General features: G+C 33.2%; 1 long non-coding RNA gene across 2 annotated transcripts; it reads left to right on the forward strand.

Annotated features, from left to right (window-relative positions):
- Positions 1 to 1,107: 1,107 nt before the first annotated feature.
- On the forward strand, positions 1,108 to 10,300 carry LOC129232611 (uncharacterized). Of its 2 annotated transcripts, none has more exons than XR_008581372.1 (3): positions 1,108 to 1,172; positions 2,702 to 2,826; positions 10,031 to 10,300. It is a non-coding gene; the product is annotated as an uncharacterized LOC129232611 (long non-coding RNA). The 2 variants fall into 2 exon arrangements; XR_008581373.1 differs by having other exon boundaries at positions 1,119 to 1,172; positions 2,705 to 2,826.
- The last annotated feature ends 8,027 nt before the right edge of the window (positions 10,301 to 18,327 follow it).

Here is an 18,327-nt window from a genome sequence, read left to right on the forward strand (position 1 = left end):
AATAACAGACATTTAGACAAAATTTAGCACTGCAAAAATATATTTGGAAATTTACGCTTCCTGTCTAATGTCCAATGCTGTCCGATACTCAGCAACATTGGTCATCTCAATGATTAAAGTGCATTCAAAGCAGTTTTCTTGCAAAGCATTTTGAAATTCAATGCGTGGGTACAATTGGAAAAATTATACTGAAATAATTTAGGAATCTATTATCCACAAAAACGAAACGTATGGAGGTTTGGTTCTGCCGACATTGGCCGATCGCAATCCGATGCTGCGCTGTATTGGTATTCTGAATTAGAAAATTACTTTTAAAACAGATTTTTTGCAAGACATTATAAATTTTTATACGTAGGTACAATGAAAAAAAGTCATTTCACAATAATTTATCGATCTATAATACACGATACCGAAATGTACAGCGTTTATCTTCTGCTGACATTTGCCGATCGCATCCGATACTGTGCTGTATTGACAGTCTGAATTAGAAAATTACTTTTAAAACATATTTGTTGAAAGGCATTTTGAATTTTAAGGTGTAGGTTCAATCAAAAAAAAGTCATTTTACAATAATTTATCGACTTATATAATCCACGATACAATGAACGGGCGTTCCACTTCTGTCGACATTGGCCGATCGCATCCAATACTATGCTGTTATTGACATTCTGAATTAGAAAATTACTTTTAAAACAGACTTTTTGCAAGACATTTTGAATTTTAATACGTAGGTTGGATTAAAAAAAAGTCATTTTACAATAATTTATCGATCTATAATACACGATACTGAAATGTACGGCGTTTTTATCTTCTGCCGACATTAGCCGATCGCATCCGATACTGTGCTGTATTGGTATTCCGAATTAGAGAATTACCTTTAAAATAGTTTTCCTATTGGATGTTTGCTGCTTCTAATAAGTGGATAAAATTGAGAAAAAATTATTCTGAAATAATTTAGGAATCTATTGTCCCCGATAAAGAAATGTATGGAGTTTCGCTTTTGCCGACATTAGCCGATTCCATTCGATATTGTGCTGTACCGTAAGGCTACGGCTGTACACATTCCAGCGCTCTCTGATGACGCATGCGCAGAGCCGGGAGTTCTCTCGCTCCGCTCCGTCGAAGGACGCCGCCATTGCTGTTGTTATTAGCTTCATTAACTCGTTCTGTGGGTAAGTTTGAAATCGTTTTGTATATTGAATAGAATTGCAAATTTCTTTAAACTAGAATTTGAAATGTGTTATACTTTTTGCATTCACTTTTTGTTCAATACACATAGTGTTCTGAATACCCGAAAAACCTTCCAAATTTGCTTGTGCTGTGTTTGTGATTGTTTTATGATGTCAATAGCGTGGGGGGGGGGAGGCATTTCAATTAAAACTTTTTAGCATGTGCTATCCTTTATTATAAATTGTTCCTTTTCACGTTTTGAGAATCGAGCTATATTAACGTTATCGCTAACACTTACAAAAAAAAAGACGCCGAACTGTTTAGTTCTATATGTTACAGCTATTTTGCTTTGTTTTATATTTTCTTATCTTGCAGAGATTTCATATAGTACAGGGAAATTGCATTTTAGCTGTTTTCAAGCATCGAGCAAGATAAAAACATATAAAATATTCTTTTTTTTTCCCTTGAAAATTCTTTCCGTGCTCTTGAAAAAATAAGTTAGAATATAGTTAGAATAATTGTCATTTACTGTCAAGTATAACGCTTATTTGTGAGGCAATATAAGTATTTAAAAGTAAGCAGAAATAGTATCTTTATCTCTGTTGTGCTGTGTATTTTCTCTGTATTGCGATTCCAGCGGTTGTATACTAAATTGTTCAAAGTTGTATGTAATATTAAATATTTATTTGCAATTTATTTGTGATTTGTGCTTATCCAAGTTATTTGAGATAATTGCAATATAATGGCTGGAAGTGAAAAGATACTTAATTCTATAATAATTGCTTAAAATTGTATCTGTAAAAATTATCATATAACCACAAAAGATTACATAATCTAAAAGGTTACTTATTACATCATCCTACTTGCTGGAGTAGTAATTGCTTGTTAGTATTTTAAATAAAAAGCATATATGCCTGCAAGATTTTGATGCCTAGAAAAATGCTCAACTAACTACATAGATTTGAGGACTAACGAAATCCCTATAATAGCATATTATAGTGTATGTTGTTATTATATTTCCTTATTTTCAAAAACAATATTTGAAATGTTTTAATATTTGCTATTTTATATCTAAATGTGAAAAAGATAATTTATAATTATAAAGAGTATTTTGATATTATGGCAAATATGAGTTTAATGTAAACTTCTCATTAACATCTTTCAGTAATTTGATTTGTTTGCATCTGTTAAAAAAATTGACTTTTTCGATTACATAATTTTTAATTTTGTCTCAAGAATTATAGTTCAAGGTTAGGAACTTAACTTTAATAAAAGTTTAAATAGTTGTACAAGACTTTCAGTTGTATGTTGCCATGGTTTGCTGGTATAGGTATATCTATATATGATATTTTTCATATTTATTTTTGGAACTAGGATAGAATGCACTGTAATTTGGTAAAAAATAAAATGCATACTTGAAACATAACAGTAATGTTTATTATTTAGGTTTGTTTAATTACTGCCTTTTTTAATATCTATGTGATTTTCCCTGCCAGAGTGTGCCGCCCGTATGACCTCTTGATCTTTTCAGCAGGGAATCCTCTCTCATCAGACTCTAGAGATGAATGATACCTGTTTGTCCTCACAACAGAGGATCTTCGACCGTCTGGCTTTGAACCCGCAACCTTTTAGTCCACTTCACTGATCCATGATTTGGTAAGTTTGCTCAATAATAAAGCCAATTATAAAAAGTTTTTGTACCGCGATTTTTTAAATTTTCTGTCGGACCAGTGATAAAAACCTTCCAATTGGGAAAACATAAAATTAGAGCAATGACTAAAATGTACACATATTGTTAAAAAATAGACTCTTGTCCAATATTGAGAAAAATGTGTAGTCTTTACTTTTTTTTTTGGTTTTTGGATACAATTTCACTTATAGCAGAATCTGTGCTAACATTTTTTTGCAAGTTTACTACTTGGTTGGCAATAATAAATTAAAATAGCTTTCTAATTTTTTAAAATAGAAAACATTTATCTGCTTTTTGGAAATGTTAAAGCATTTCCATGTAACATAGTAAATTTATCTATGTTTAGAAAAATTATTAAGCTGAAACAACACATCTAAATTCATAATTTCTTTCCTGATACACGATTTGGGTCATTCCAAAGTTAATGCAACATTTAATGTCCAAGACTTTAAGTTGTAGGGTAGTTCTCAAAAGGTGAGAAAAAACATTGCTTTTGAGCCATTTTTAAAATTTTGGAATTTGAAATCAATTTTGCTTTTATTGCATAGCATGTACACCTAGAACATCATACACAAACATAAAAAGACAGCAGGTATTTATGCAATTTAATAAATAGCAAATTTAATGATCGGTCTGTAGGTAACAGATTTTGGACATCATCGTAATCAGGACTGTGGAGTCGGACTAATTTTGGGGTAAAGGAGTCGGAGTCAGAGTTGTTAGAAACCATGTCGACTCCGACTCCGGGGCTCTTTTTTTCTTTCATTTTCACTGACTCTCCTTGCATTTTTAAAAAACTGACTACCAATTGGTTCGATTACATGTATAAAAAGCTACTAATGAGAAGATAACTGCCATTATGGCAATCAGCTAGCTTGAGTGCTTACCGAACTTTCTGTAGCCGTCCCCTAGTTTTCTTGCCTTTTAACTTAACTAATAGCAACTGTCAGCAGACTGTTTTGTTGCCTAATATTGTCAAGTAATCACTTTCAAATAAAAATAGAAACAGTGTTTTGTTCAATCTCAGTTATAAAATAGTAAAAGGAACATAAGAATTTAGTTAGATGAGGCCCGTAGCTCAGGTGGAAACTTTTGAGAATGATCCGCAAACTCAGATAAGTTCTGGCGAAAATGCACAAATCCAAAAGATCCGATGAAATAATCGATTTTTTGTTCTTTATTAAGACTATTTCTATAAGCTTAGTTCTCACTAAAAAGTATGGAACAAAATAAGTGTACATCATTTCTTGGTTACAACACTCAATAATTACAGTTAATCTTAAAATCTTCATATGAAGGTTAATTCTAAAGCAGCCAATAAAATTTAAATTAAAAATTTAGCGAAGAAGAAATATAGGTATAGTAAAAGCTATTCATACACATTTGTACACCGCCGAATTTTGTGTAAAATTAGCTCCTGATGTATATGGGCCCTATATTTGTTGAAATTTTATTGATAAAGTTTAATTTAAAATATATCCGGGAAAATTTTCAGAATTGAAATAATTTTTTATAAACTCTGAAATTAACTTTGGAAGTCACCTACCAGATGGGTGTCACCCTGGCCAAACCACCCCCTCTCAAGAACTTTGCCGGGAAAAAAGCTTTTTTTCTCTCAAGTTACAGCTTTCAAAAATTGAAAGCACACGATTTGATCAATATCTATTTGTTAAACATTAAAGGGGGGGGGGGAGAATTACAGCTAATCCTTTTCAATTTTTTATAAAGGGATTTTTAAGTCATCTCACTTTTAAACTCGTAACTATTGGAAAATTTGAGTTTTAAATTGAATTTGAAAAAAACAAAATGCAAAATTTTCATAAAAAAGAATTAATATTTCAATCTCTGTTTAGAGGTTTTCCCCCTTCCCCTGAAGAAAAAAAGGGAATTGAAAAAGTACAATTAAAAAAAAATAATAATAAAATCAGGAGTCGGAGTCGGGCGTTTCAAAATCTCGGAGTCGGGTCGACCATTTTCCTTCCGACTCCGCAGCCCTGATCATAATGAAAGTTTCAGTTTTTGAACTTTTCCAATGAAAATTTTATCTATTTTTAAATTCTGCAATGAAAAATAGAGGATTTATGAAGTACATGAGTGACCTTATATACTGGTCTTAAAATAATAAAATTTTGTTATGGTTTTGTATAATCCGAAAAAAAAAAACATCCATTTTGCCAGCGCAGGTGATCAAGTCGCCAAAACCGCCGCTGTTGGCGAAAACCTGAATTCCTCTCTGGTAACCCTTTGCATTATTGTACTCTGTGAGTTGTCGCCAATCGGGGTTTGCTTGGCGATTTTTGCCGCCTTTGTTTACTACTTGTTACATCATAACTTGAGTTTCTACTGTTATTTATGTAATGTTTAATGCATAACGTATTAATTGATCAAAATAGCAATGGATTAAAGAAATTAACATTATAATAGCCTTTAGTTAGTAAGGTTACAAGACAGAAGAGCATATTATAATATTGAATAAATGGACTGAATTATCGGCATCTAGATCGTAGTGAAATTTGGACATCTCACATATATGTTTAAGAAAAGTGATTTTACTTCAAAGATACTGCATAAAAACATATGAAAACACTTTAAAATGATTAACAATTGATTTTGAGGATCAAAAAATACCTTTAAAACATATAAATCATATATTTAGTACTCAAATAATAGCGTTGTCAAGATTGTAACTTTTGGACATACATGAAACTTCCAACTTCCTTCTTTTTTTAAAATTTTTTACACAATTAATAATCTGTCTTTAATTTTTTAATTTGTAGAAAATATTATCAAAAAAATATTCAGTTTGAGATTCATACCCTTAATTTTGTTTTGAAACGGTTGGAAATAATTTTAAAAAAAAAATTTTTTGATGGTACATTTGCCCAGTTAACGTTTTGAAAGTCCAAAATTGTGCCTTTTAGCAATGAAAATATATTTTTAAGGGTATTTGAAGAGCATTTTTTCCATAATTTTAAATATATTTAACAATTATTTCCATTTATCATTAATATTCCATAATTTTATTTTTCCATAATTCTTACCTCTATACAGTATTATTATTTAACTCAAAAATTTTTGAGTCAATTAAAATGAAAGTTATTTTGTGTTGAAGCTTCAAAGTTGAGGTCTGTGCTTGCTCCCCCTTTTGAGACTGCCCTGTAACCTTTTCCCAAATTTTACTCCAAAGTTAAATGTAAACATTGAAAATGATAGGTCTGACATATTTTTCATTGATACATTACTAAAATTAAGTACATTTTTTACTTTTTGAATGGGGTTATTGAAATTGTGTCCTATAAAACAACCATATCCCAACAGCACTTTATTTATTTTTAAACCTTTTTTTTTCATGTAATTTTTTAAAAATATGTTTCTTTTTCTTTTCAACTCATTATTAACATATTATACTAACATGTTTTTAAAATAAAATTTCAAATTTATTTTCATTTTATGGAAGAAAATCTTTTGTCTCCTGTGGTACTGCCTCCTTACTTCTTTAATTATTATAATAAGAATGTGTTACTTAAATATTGTCAACGATAGCTATGTACTCCTACAAGTTATTAATGTAAAGTAGCCATTTTTTTTCGCATGTGCTATTTTGAAGAGTTCCAGGTGAGGAAAAAAGAACTTTAGACATAGGTGTCTTTTTTATGTGTCCCCTGTGTTACTATTAAATTATAGAAAGATTTAATTATTTTATTGTTTAACCCATGTTAAAACTTTCAGGTTGAGTTTAAAAGAAAAAAAAACATATACTTTTGCATTGTTTCCATTAATACAAGGGGAATTTTTAATACCATTTTGTCCCCTGTGTTACCTTGATCTTGGTAACACAGGAGACAACAAAGTAGCATTGGGGACTTAATTGTTTCTAAGCTTTCTATGTAGTTAAATTTTAAAAGAAAAAACATATTTAGGTTGAAAGAATATGCAGTATTTTAAATTATATGAAAAATATGTCTGTTTAATATAATTAAGTTAAGAAATTGCAAATGTTTCTTTGGTTACAACCAAATTTTATCACAGATAGATAAACAAAACAAAGGAGGACTAAAAGGCACATTTTTCTTCTCTTAAATTCTATTTAGATTTCTGTTGTAAGAATTTTTATCTCTTTTGGAGTTATCATTATATAAGTTCAGTTTTGGTACTTGGAAAATATTTTTAATGAAAAAGAGCACTAGTTTTTTTTTTTTAATTTCAAGAAGGGTGTAGTGTTTAAAATAAGAAACAGGTTTTTACCTTAATGTTACTTTCTTAAAGACCTGCTTAACCTACAACAATGAGATTTTTAGTAAATTTGTCCTCTCTTTGTTGCAGAGTGCCAAGTATTTTCCTTTTTTTCAAATCTGAATATTTTATATTTAATGTTAATTTGTAATGAATTGACTTATATATATATATATATATATATATTCATTTCTAGTTCATATTAATTTTTTTTTCTGGTTATTGTCAATTTTAAACGAGTTTGTAATCGTAAGGCTGATGCATATGGTCACGAGAATTATGAATTAAAAGCAACAAGTTTTAAATTTAACATCTGAATATTTTCCTTTGCATTAAAATTACTTTGACAGCCTGAATTAATTTTGTACTGTGTACAAATTAAAACTTTCAATGTATTCAATAAAAGTATGTTTCTTTATCGATTATTGAACATTTAAATTTGTTCTCTATTTCAAAATTATTTTCTACATCTGATGACTTTTTCAAAAATTATTTTCCGCATCTATTTATTTCTGCATCTGGCAACTATTTTGAAGGCTTTTATATCATAGACTACTAGAAACAGTTATTTTAATAGCTGAAGTCGGTGGTAGCCCTGAGGAGATTTTTTTTTCATGAAAAATAGTGTTTATAGTAAAACTAGTACCAGATTGTCTTAGTAAATTCAACAATAGTGCACGATTAAGAACTTATGATTGTGAAGTATCTTTATTTGAATGACAAAGAAAATAGATGACTTACTTTAATACTCATTGTATTTTGAACTTATTCAAGCCTAGAAATATGTTTTTATATTCTAAATATTATTTAGAATATAAAAAAATATTTCTATAAAATAATAATACAATTATTTTTAAAAATTAAAAGAATTAGCATCTAAAGCCTCTAGAATTTCTTTTCCTTTTTGCTTGCAAAATACAACAATTAGAATTGTGAGCAAAAATGAGAAGTTTTATGGAATCTGATCTTAATTTAAGAAATGTATTGATCCTCAAAAATCTATACTCTGAACAGTAGTTTGATAGATCATTTTTGAAAGTAATAAAATTAACAATTTATGCAGAATAAACTACTTAATGATAAAATAGATTTTTTCTATTTAATTCAATCTAAATTTAATGGTGGTAAGCTAAATCTAAAATAAAAATTTTTTCCAAGTGATTTTCTTATACATTTAATCTGTATTGAATTTCTATCGCCTGTAAATTTTCTGCTGTAATTACCTAGCTTAGGTTTATACTACATAAATTTGTTTGATATTGAACCTATAAGTCTTCACTCTTTCTGTTTACAACAACAGAAGTACACAACCATTCAAAGAAAATCATTTATATCCGCAAATCAAGTTATGCGTAATTTTTTCATTTTGTAATTTAAAAATACTTGCTAAAATAATATGAGGGATAATGTATTTGTATAAGTTATTTTACAGTGTCTAATAATTGCAAGGGTAAATGGGGGCTACCACTAAAAGCCCACAGTGGTCCACGAGCAATCTTCATGTGATCTGCAAACGTTTTAGTTGATGGTGAACAGCATCATTTTTGTAGCTGAAATTAAATTTATCAAAGAAAACTTTTGGAATCATATGATTTCATCACACATAATTGTTGTAAAAAAAATATCTCCATTTCAACTTGTACCCTTTGGGGAAAGGGTATAAGTTGAGAACTTTTCCCTCCCCCCAAGCCGAAAAGAAAGAAAAAAAAATGTAGGAATCTGCGAGAAATTTTTTGAAAATATAAATTTGCCAAAGTAAAGAGTCTTATCAAAGAGTAAGACATGATTTGGAAAATGTTTCGTTACTGTTATAATTAGCAGTGAAATAATTTTATAATCTTTAATCATCTCCACTGGAGCAGCAAGAATTTTTACCTGAATGGGAGGGGAGGTCTATAGTCTTAATGTGTTTAATTTTATCTAATTGGTAGCAAATTGCTAACTCTACCGTTTCTACAGTAATAGAATTAGCAGTATATGTTGAAGCTAAGAACTCTGGGGAGAGTTTGACCTTCAAACCATTCTTGTTGCACCACTACTTATGTCAGATTAGCTACCAATTAATTAGCAATACCCTCATTTTACACGGATTTCATTACACACAGTTTAAGATTTGACACCGTTATTTCATTATATATGGATGAGTTTTGATTTATGCTGATGCAACATTAAAATGCATAAAGTTTTTCAAAATTTTCATATTTCAAACTTCTAAGATTGTAGATAACAAATGAAAACTGCATTTTGGCATGCTTATATATATTTGGCATGCTAAAAATGTCTCCAGTGGCTCATGCTCCCTTATATAATAAGGGAGCTTGAGCCACTGGAGACATTTTTAGAGCTCTTTTCAGAGGTAATGTTATTAAACTCGCACAATTCATAGCTCACTTGAAAAAAAGCTTTTAGAAGTGACAAATAAGAACAATACCAACATTGATGATACTCGACCGAAAGCTTCCACATTTAAATTTTGAGCCATATTTTGACAGTAGATCTTTCTGATTTGTGTTTATAAAGGAAGATCCCATCATGGAAATGATGCAAGTGACCATGGATGTGCTCATGCCCCACAAAGGAAAAGCCCTGCATAGAAAAATGACTGCCAAAGGAATATCATAAACAGCTTTTATTCATATTCCCTAAGTTAATTCATATTTTCTTCATATCCATTGTGTATTTGTATTGGAATTAGTACATATTTTTTATCAATGGAACATAACCTAACGTATTTTAACATTACTGTTAAGTCTTCATTTACGTTTCTGTGGAATGTAACCCCTGCAAAAAACGAGAGTCCATTGTATGTAGTTTACAATTTACATGTTGGTTATAAGTAGTAATCCTTACCATGTGTTTGCTTTGCACATTGCAGAGTTTAAAAAAAAAGTGTAATTATATTTTAAGTGACTGCTTTTTTTCTCTCTCTCTCTTTAGCAAGTGTAAAAATTAAGTAGGATGCTGCGAATACAAATGCTATCAGCTGCAGAATTGGCAGATACTTGCTGGAGCTGTAGATTGGGATCATCGGTCTCACAGTATCAAATAAAGGACACTGAATGGTCGAAACGAAGACAAAAAAGCTGATAATATGTAAACACAATATATATGTATGTTTTAATGAAACATATTTATGTTATAAATAATATGTATGTTTTTTACATATTACCTAGCTGATAATTTGTAAAAAAAAAATGAATAAAAAAATTTTTCCCAATGAACTTGTAAATATATAAATTGTTCCAAAATATTAATTTAAGAAAAAAATAAGGATTTTGATTATATCATTTATGTGAACGAATGAGGGAACAAAAACATTTATGATGGAAATACTGTCAGTGGGAAGAACTATCATGCTTAAATCTGATCCTCACTCTTAACAATAATGAATCTTAATTTCCCACAATCTTAACATTTAACGTAAAAAAAGTAATTTGCTGCTCATTAAAAATCATAAAAAATGAAAGATATTACTGTCAGTAATCTAATGATAAAATAAATGATAAACCGTCAATTTTCCTCTAGTCTAGTTATTGTAGCCGTAAATTATATCGTTTTAAGACAGAAAGGTCGAGGGACCTTTGACCAGTGCGCTAGGAATAAAGCACAAACACACAGTTCTGGGTTTTATACCTCTAGTGCAGTGTCAAAGTTTCATAGCTATGAGTACCACTTCTCAGTCAAGACGAATTCCGTTTTTTGAAAAAAAAAAAAAAATCGTCACACAGATTTCCATCCTTCAGTTAAAAGAGGTAAAACAAAACCCTAAAACTGGAAGGATGGAAGTCTGTATGCCGATTTTTTTTAAAGACTGAATTCTGTTTTAGCAGTATTGCCCAACACTGGCTAATAGCTACATATATGATCGGCCAGTGTCGCCTGGCCCCATTGGCCAGTACTGGCTTGAGTATCGGCCAATGCTGCAATAGAGATTGCTACCCGGTATTGGCCAATTTAGTTCGGCCGGTACTGGCCAATGCTGGCATCAAGTATTGCCCAATATTGTTAAAAAGTCAACCGTTCGACGCTGGCCAACCCAACTTGAACCGATATTGGCCAAAACTCGCTCCGAGTATCTGCCAATACTGGGGAAAAATTACCGGCCAACATTAGCCAATATTGATTTGCCAGTATTGGCCAATACTGGCAACGAGTATTGCCCAATACTGTAAAAAAGTTAGCCGTTTTACGCTGGCCGACCCAACTTTACCCGATATTGGCCAATCTACCAAACACCGTGGTTATGACATTGGCCGATACTGCAGTGCTGCTGGGGTTTTACAGTCTAGTGAATGGGGGTGTGGCACACGCCTACACAAATACGCACAAGGCGTCTGTCAACTGTTCAAAATACGATGGTAGCCAAAATTATAACCGCTACGTACTAAACTTAATAAAGAATTTAAGAAAAGGAAAGTGGTTGATTGAAAAACTTCACGACTTACTGTACATGAAATAACAAGAAATCTGAATAGACAGAGATTGGTCATTTAGAATTTTCTCACAAAATTTGGCAAATAATTGGACCACAAAGACGAACAGGTAGGTATAATCTTCTGTTTCTGTACGTGTGAAACACATAATAATAAGACGAGCTTTTCTCCAATATCATGAAATATTCTTAGATGTGAACTCAAATTACGAAGCAGCTCTCGAGCTGTTCAACATGTTTTAAAAGAGAAATAGTTTCGTGATGTGAAACTAATGTCACGATCGACTCTTTTAAACTCGAGCCTTTTGTCCGGCCAGTACTGTAATTTCAAGAAATAAGCATAGTAAATAAATGTAATTATTAAATGTAATGTTCCTAATTAAAAACATTATAGCATCTCGGTGAAATTAAATAGGTTTTAGTATTTAAATGACTTCAAAATTAAAGAGATGTTTTACTTCCACATTCAAAGTACATTACAACATGATATAAGTTGTAGGGGTGGGGAGGGGGGAGTGCACTTTTCAATTTCCGAGTGTCCCTCCAAACATTATTTTTGGATTCACCACTGTGTGCAGTTGAAGTCTATAAAAGCCTTGTGCTGATTATTATTAGGGCCTGATTACTGAATAGGCCAACACTAGACCGTGGCCTAGGGCAATGGCGTAGCCATGGGGGGGATAGGGGGGTCAGAACCCCCCATGAGCCCCGAAACTATGTTTTTATATATATGTATATATATATATGTATATATATATATGTATATATATATATATATATCTACATATATATCTACATATATATATCTATATATATATATATATATATATATATATATATATATATATATGTATATATATATATATATGTATACATATATATATATATATATATGTATGTATATATATATATATGTATATATATATAAATATATATATATATACTGTATAAGTGTATAAACTTGAGGGCATGGCTTTACTTGAAACTTCAGAAAAAATTACCCCCCCCCCTGGGATTTTTTCTCGCTACGCCACTGGTCTAGGACCCCCACTTTTTAGGGGCCATTAAACGGGGCCTCCTGATATCTTAATCGGGCCCTGATTTTTTTTTGCTCTAACATGTTTTCAAGAATAGAGAATCATCAGATATTCCGTCAAAAGTATGATGCAAAAATGAACGGGGGGGGGGGGGAATCTCATACTGATGGATAAATTGGAAACAGATCCCGATCATCTGTGTGACCAATTATTCCAAGTGTAATCGATGTTTTCTACCCTGATTTCTGTATCAATAAGTAAAACAAGAATTCAAACACACAGTCGTAATGAAACACCAATAGAAGTTGGTACTGATTACTTAATCTCTCCAATGAGGTGTTGGCTTTTTTTTAATGCAGTTTGGCATAATTGTTACATAAATTCGTTTCCGCACCGTACAAGGTTATTTCGCGAAAGTCGGTATAAAAAGATGTGAGTACGAGCGCGGCGCTATTATTCTTGCTCATAAGCACTGAAAAATATCGTCTGCTTTCAAAAAGCAATATTGCTAAGGCAGAAAACCTAGTAAAAAGAACATGAAATAGGATTTCACTGAAACCCCGGTCTTACGTCCCCCGAGTCTACGTTTTCTCCACATTTTAGGTTTTTTCATTGGTTCCCATCTATCAGGTCCCCCAGTTATGCCTGCTAACTTAGACCGAGGGCCAATTTTCAGGTACTGGGTTCTGAATGTACGCAAAAACAGTGATAACTTTATTTATTTTCTGAGTGCTGATTTTTTCGTATGTTTTACAGAATATTGTCAATAGTTCATAGTCAGACTGCCAGACATGTCCCGTGAGCACTAATGGCTGCCAGTGGCGCAACCTTTCTTATTTTCCAAGTCTCAATTTTTGTACTATGGTACTCAGGAAACTATTTCAATGCATTTTGTAAGCATAGCCAAACCAATCGTATGGGCCAAACCCCCGCCAGATGCAATTAAATCGTCGCTGTGAGTACGAGCGCGTGAAAAATCAGCACTCAGAAAATAAGTAAAGTATTGTGTTTTTGCGTACATTCAGTACCCAGTACCTGCAAATCGGCCCTCGGTCCAAGTTAATAAACATGCATATGTTTGAAAGTACATGCTAACTCTATTCTGTCCTTCACATTTTGTTACTTAGAAAATAAGTTAGGTCTGGCGGCCCTGGGCTCTCCGACTATTAGTGTAATAAGCCATTTTTGGTCAAAAATCCAAAACTACTTATCTTCTTTATTTTTTGAAAAATACCCACTGTATCTTCTTTTGGGAGTTCTATTATGCTTGCTAAAGCTAAAAAAATCATCAAAATATTTCTAAACCTCCTAATTTTAAAATCAACATATAGAATCACCCACTCGTGGATACAGTCGACTGCTTAAATACCTTCTTAAGCTACGGAAATTTGCATACGGTTAAGCAAATAAAACGGTTAATACATTACGACAGAATAAAATTAAAATTCCAACAAAATTCATTAAAAATCAATCACGATGTTTTAAAATTCGGCGATGGTGAATTTTTTAGTTTTGAGGGTCAATTAAAAATATCCAATAGTCAAAATATGAACATTTAATGGGTTGCAACTTCCCTATTTTGTTAGAAATTCATGTTGGCTCGCAAAACATGTAAACCGCGTCAAGATAACGGAAGTTAGCGAAGAAGAACGTGCAGTGCAAATTACGTATACGTGGTCTCGTCTGAATTTACATTGGATTTTTTTAAAAAAAAAACGAGCGATTCGATTCATTCATCTCACACCTCAGGACGGAGAAGTCACATGGGAACGCCACCCAAGACAGTGATAACTGTCCGACGCGGCTAATCCCTAGCGAGATCCCCTGCTGATCAGGGCAGGGCTAGTAAAGGGCCCTTTACTAGCGCACACTACCCGATCAGTCTATCACTGGGAAGACGATTTCCTCGAACCACTCGGTATCCCCCCGGGATTCGAACCCGGGACCAGCAGTGCCAGAGCCAAAGACTCTAACCACCATACTGGCTGGATACAACTGTATTAGGTTCTAACTCGTATATAAACTTAACAATTGAAAAATAAAAAGTGCAGGTAACTGAGTGACAACAATAGTAAAATATATTCATTGTTGCATTTCAGGTAATACGTTGTCTTTAAAATTATTCTTTCTTTGATAGACAACACAATAGATGGCGCCACTAGCTATGGTAGTTCCGATACTGTTATTTGATAGGGGAGACCGGGGCAAGATGACTATGCTAACAATTTTTGTTGTTTATTAATTTATTTTTAAGGATAGTAAAATTAATTTTACATGAGCTGTTAGAGTAGTCCTTTGTTGTATTAAATATGTTACCATTTAATTTTTCAAATAAAAATAACGAGGGATATTTTTATTTTTTCATAACCCGAACAAATCGTCATCTTGCCCCAGTACTGGGGCAAGATGACTGTGGCCTTAGGGCAAGATGAAGACGTTGAAAAAGGTTGAACATATCTTATGTTTTGCATATGTTACCTAGCTTTACAAATGATTACTGTGTTTTGCATCTTACAAAATATCAAATTAAGCGTAATGCACTGTAGCGTACTGTTGAAGCGTTAAGTTGTGCAGCTAACAAATAAAAATACCATTTTCATAATTGGAACATTCCTCATGCAACCACTTTTGGCTTTTACAGCACTGAATCCATTCTTCTGTTGCAGTGTCACACTATTCCTCTTTACAAGCATGGCATCTTATAACACTATTATTTGAAGTTGTTTCATCTGGATTGCTTGGCATGAGTTGTATAGACTTGGGCCTACAGGAACTTAGTTTGAGTTTTTTTACTCCTTTGCCCCTTGTTCTGACATTTATTTGATGGCTGTGCGTGTAAGACTGTGTGAGCTTAGTTTTCTGCTTTTCTTTTTTGTTTTCACACATTGTGTTGCTTTAGGCAATGCAATGAAATCAGAAACACTAACAGGCTTCTTTGGTGCATCGGTAACAGCATTAGCCATAACTTCTGCTTCGTCTAGAGGATTTATATGTTTTTTTTTCTCCTCCCAAGGTCTGAAGATTAGCACTATTAGTCTCAGTTTCATTGCCAACAACATCATAGTCCGCTAAAAACAAGAGAATGAGTCTCATGCCTCATTCTTTAAATCCTTTAGCGGCATTTTCCAAATGTAGCTGCTTTGAAGTGGGCAGTGCTTAAAAGCTCACCAATATTTTTGTCTGTGATAGTTTGTCCTCGATGAATGACCATAAAGTTGTCACATGCTTGGCTGTATTAGGTTTTTAATGGGCAGAAAGATGACGCATCAGTAGCTAGAGACGATGCGATGTATGGGGTGGAAACCCAACAATGATAATGTTTTTCACTACAATATAACATAGCCTGCAAAGTTATGTGAGATTTATGATTGTCAATAACCAACAGAGCAGGAGATTCTTTGCTTGATTTAATTCAGTCAACTACACTGGTGTGCAAAAATTAAGGACGAAGTCGAAAAATTAGCATATTAGCTGAACGAAGAGGCAGACCGGACAGAAAGACCAACCAGGAGATTAAGTAAGGTGATGTACGGTAGCACATGCGCAGATATGCAGGCAGACGTAATGGGGGAGTGTCTGAGTAGTATAAAGCATGTTGTCGGTGTAAGATCAGCATTTCTGGCAAAGAGATTGCACGCCGTATAGCAGTTAAAATCACACAGACTTGCTGCCTCGGCGAGAAGTGGCGAATAATCAATCTGTTAGACGACATCTGGATGCTTTTACCCGAGGTCGAATCAGTGGGAAGTTGGAGGAAGGCCGCAGAGTGACAAGTGTGGCTGCAGAGTTCGGAATTGCTCACAGCATCGTTTCACGACTTTGGAGACAAGTTCAAACTACAGGAACAGCTATCCGGGGGTTCAGTAGTGGTCGTTCACGAGGAACCACACCCGCAGATGACCGGTATATTGTCTTACAGGCCAGAAGAAACAGGCGGCAGACAGCGGGAGAAATCGCTAGACACACGACACAGGCGACTGTACGACCGATATCGCGTTTTACCGTGGCCAGAAGACTGCACGGTGGTGCTCTGTTTGCACGACGCCCTATACGGTGTGTACCTCTAACGCCTGCCCATCGGAGAAGGCGTTCTCTGTGGTGCCGGGAACACCGGAATTCGAGAGACAATGAATGGGGACGAGTACTCTTTACAGATGAGAGCAGATTCAGTCTGAGTAGTGATTCTCATCGCATACTCATCTGGAGAGAGCGGGGAAGCCGCAATCATCCCTCGAACATCATTGAAAGGGACAGGTATGGAGGTCGCGGTGTTCTCGTTTGGGGAGGCATCATGCTTGGTAGTCGTACAGACCTTCACATCTTCGACGCAGGTTCAGTCAACGGGACCCGTTATTGTAACGAGATTCTTCTTCCATATGTGCGTCTTTTTAGAGGCGCTATGGGTCCGCAGTACCTTTTCATGGACGACAATGCACCATGTAGTAGAGGAGCTATGGTAGAAAATATAGCCAAAACTGCATTTTGTGATAAAATCATGAAACCTGGCATGCATGTAGACAATGTACTAACAAACATTTTTGGAAGGGGAAGCAATTCAAAGTCCCCCCCCCCAGGGCAGCCATTTTTGGTCAAAAATCTAAAACTACTTTTATTTTTTATTTTTTGAAAAATACCCACTGTATCTTCTTTCGGGAGTTCCATTATGCTTACTAAAGCGTAAAAAGTCATCAAAATATCTCTGAACCTCCTAATTTTAAAATTAATTTTAAAATTTTGATTTTTTTAAACAAAACTTTGATTAGTTAAAGTCTTTGATATTTCTTGAGGGGTCGTTTGAGAAATGTTTTTTATGCATTTTAAAGCACTGTGGTAAGGAAAATCAATTCATTTACAGTAGAACCCAATAATCCGAACCTATGTTTTTAAGTTTGCTATTAAAAATTGATTACAAACATAAACAAAGCTATAGTAATTTTTCAAAACTTGAAACAAACATTTGAGTTGTTGTTTAAGAATAAATACAGCACTTTGATGAGTTAAAACGAAATAAATTTTCATTATCGGCGGGGAAAAAAAAAAAAAAAAAAAACTTCAAACACTTGGAAATGAAGTACGCAATTTTTGGAAGTTTCATTTACATTTTGTAGTTTCAGTCATATGTGCACTTGAAATAAAGGGGAGGGGGCACAGACGTTGTTTTTACAGAGCTCTAATCTTTATTATTATTAAACGCTTTAAAACAAGTTTCAAGTTTTTTCTCATTAGACGATTTGAGGCGTTTGTTCTATGTTTGTTTTAAACGATGTAAGAGGAAGAATAAAATTGTTATTTATTGAAATATAATTCACTGTTACAAAAACTACAACTAAATTGCAATACAAATCTGATTAAGTGATGCATAGAACCATTATATAGAAGACAAGTTAAAACGTTTGAATTTACAAGTAATTTACACAAGTACATAACATTTTCCATTGCAGTATTTACACATAGGTGTTTAGATAAGTTCATTTTTGAAGCACCCACAAGTTATTTGAGAGCAGTTTTTTTTTTCCACTTGCATAACGTAAATTCGCTTTCAGCAAAACTTGAAACTTCGGACAAACTCAAACAAATAAGAACGCGCTTTTCATCAGTTACTGTAAAACCCCAATCATAAATTGAAGTTAAGGCTAAATTTTTGGACATACTGCCTCACTGATGTCCCCCTTGATAAGCACTAAATAACTTGCCTTAGGGCTTCAGCTGTGGGTGGTAAGTTATTCAATGATCATTGGTTCGCAGGTGAAAAAAGTTTCCAGTTT

This window comes from Uloborus diversus, unplaced genomic scaffold, assembly GCF_026930045.1.
Source record: "Uloborus diversus isolate 005 unplaced genomic scaffold, Udiv.v.3.1 scaffold_13, whole genome shotgun sequence".
Taxonomy (NCBI): Eukaryota; Metazoa; Arthropoda; class Arachnida; order Araneae; family Uloboridae; genus Uloborus; species Uloborus diversus.